Source organism: Gossypium raimondii, chromosome 2, assembly GCF_025698545.1.
Source record: "Gossypium raimondii isolate GPD5lz chromosome 2, ASM2569854v1, whole genome shotgun sequence".
NCBI classification, from domain to species: domain Eukaryota; kingdom Viridiplantae; phylum Streptophyta; class Magnoliopsida; order Malvales; family Malvaceae; genus Gossypium; species Gossypium raimondii.
This window is the reverse complement of record NC_068566.1, coordinates 13505746-13508478: the sequence shown is the minus strand read 5'-3', so window position 1 is coordinate 13508478 and position 2733 is coordinate 13505746. Positions and strand designations below refer to the sequence as shown.

Below are 2733 nucleotides of genomic sequence, written 5' to 3'. Positions count from 1 at the left end.
TTGATGAGCTCATCAATCATTAATCTTTGTATTGAACTCATATGATGCTATTTGATTAATGTTTTGGATGAGTTTTTGTGTGATTTGTAAATGGTAAATTGAATGGATGTATGAATATTTATTGTATTGTATTGAAAATATTAGGTAAGTATAATTCTTGTTACATGATCTTACTAAGAACAACGTGCTTACCCTGTTTCCTTTTTCCCTGATTCGTAGATTCAGAGCTCGGAGGTCGAATTCAGTCGGAGACACATCACACTATCAACTTCAACATTTTGGTATATTAAGAAACTTTATTTTGGAATCAATGGCATGTATAAGTTGATAAAGTAAATGTTAATGTCAAATGAATGTAAAGTTAGCCATTGGTATGGCTATCAAATCCTGGTTTTGGTATGTGATGAGGTTATCTTATGGATATTCATAAATCTATCTTGAAAATATTTTGAATTGGATTGGTTGATTTGGTTTGATATTGATGTTTGTTTTGGACTTCGGAGGCCCATCTAAGGAACACCATAATATGTTTCAATAAAAGAATAGTATTTAACTCGTAATAACGAAAAAAAATAATTCAAAAAACTCCGGTAATGCCTCGTACCCTATTCCAGTGACGAATGTGTGTTACAGCTTTTTCGTCAAGGACAATGACATCATGGAATAATCTTTGCTAGAGATTTTTGCTACGATATAATCCATCGAACATGAATGCCAAGATTAGAAATGACATCACATCTTTTTAGCAGTTAGAGAATGAAACATTATATGAAGCTTGGGAATGAATTAAAGATTTAATTTGGAACTGCGGGATGCATGGATTTCAGCACTGGACTGAAATGTAATAATCTATAATGGGTTGAATGCATATACGAGAATGGTAGTTCATCCGCCAATGGTACATTTTTGGATAAATCTTACAACGAAGCATATGAGATTTAGAAAAGAATTGCCAACAATGACTATCAGTACCCTACCACAAGAGTTGGGACGTACAAGAGAGCTGCTGGTACCATAGAGCTTGACGCAATCACTTCGTTGAAAGCCCATGTTTCTTCTCTAGCTAATATGATTAAAATAATAAAAAATCAAACTGTAGTCCAAGAGATGAAATCAGTTGAACTGTCATGCGTTTATTGTGGCAAAGATCATGTGTTTGACGAATTCCCATCGAACCCAACATCAGTTTACTACATGGGTAATTTTAACTGAAATAATAATCCCTATTCCAACACTTACAATTTGAGGTAGAAGCAGCATCTGAATTTTGGTTGGAATAATCAAGGTGCGGAGAGTTCACACAATGTTTCAAGATAAAATATCCACAATGCACCGCCCAATTATAATCATCCTATGTTGAAGAAAAATGCTCAACAAGGCCAGGTAACATCTTCTAATTCTATTAAATCTTTTTTGAAGTAGTATATGACAAAAAATGATGATATGATTCAGAGTCAGGCTATGTCTTTCTGAGCTCTTGAAAATCAAGTGGGGCAAATAGCAATCCTCTAAATTCAAGGCCACAAGGAGTATTGCCAAGTGATACTAAAAATTTGAGAACCCAAAGGAAGAAGCAGTGCAAGGTCATCTATAACACCTCGAATTTTGGGCCTAGAAGAAATAGGTTTTGAGCAAGGGAACAGTTAGGAACTGCACATAAATACTTAGTTGTGCAAGGAAGTGACATAAATGAATGTCTGCTTCAGTGGTTAAGTGATTTAGGAGTGTTTGGAAGTGTTTGAGAAGTCAAGGGTTCAAGCCTTGGCTTATGCAAATTTTTTATCTTAAGTGAATAAAATCTTTGGATCTAGATAGTAGGTTCTTAAATTATTGTGGTTAAAAAATGAGACAAAGAGAGCCTGTGGTCTAGTGGCAAGGTGGCGTGTTATGTAACTGTGAGGTCTAAGGTACAAGTCTTAGGTTGCGCAATGGATTATTTATTTTGCTGCTTGAGTTGTATAGGTAGTGGAGTTGGATTGAAATACTTCTAAATGGAGTTTGAACTGGTCATAGAGAGATTTGAGGAGAGAATATTGGGATTTGGGGAGGTTGTTGTTGTGGAGTGATAATAGTAGAAAATTAAAGGATTTGGGGGTTATCAATTGGGATTTTTATTTTCTTTTTCAGTTCTTTTCCAAAATTTTAGATGTTTCAATTCTCCTAATCCGCTATCGATTTTCTTTTTCCTGATTTTCCTTTCTCTTTCCTCTCTTTCGTCTTTGGCACTTTCCGGTTCGGTGTGGCTCGACTGCTGTTGGTGTCCTTGGTGTGTGTTCTGGTAAGTTTAGTTAACGTGATTGAAATTTAGGTTCTGGTAATCGTTACTAAAGGGGTTGTCTTATGTTGGGAGAAGATTAAGTGACTGGAGTTCTTCCCTAACGGAGTCGCCGTGTGTGGAATTGCCAATGTTTAGTCAAAGGTAAGGACTTTTGTTGTTGTTAAAGGTTGCTCGTCTCGCTAGGGTTGTGAATAGGTGTTAATTGAGTGACTAATTGGACTTTTAATTGTTCAAATTTAGGTTTTTTTGGTCTCGAGAGTGTTTCGGCATCAAACCGCATCAGGTGTGTAACAACACTCCATAAATGATATCGGTGAAATACCGAGAAGTATGTGTAATCAGACCCCCTTAACTGCAAATCGGCAAAAACCGAAAAGCCAAAAATGACGACGTTCGAGGCCATATGAACGTACGAGCGCTTTGGGGTAATCTGAGCCCATGAAACATGGTGCTTG

The 2733-nt window shown here is 36.3% G+C and overlaps 1 non-coding gene across 1 annotated transcript; it reads right to left on the bottom strand.

Moving 5' to 3' along the window:
* Positions 1-716: 716 nt before the first annotated feature.
* On the bottom strand, positions 717-823 carry LOC128039503 (small nucleolar RNA R71). Its single transcript, XR_008194004.1, has one exon. It is a non-coding gene; the product is annotated as a small nucleolar RNA R71 (small nucleolar RNA).
* Between the last annotated feature and the right edge of the window lie 1910 nt (positions 824-2733).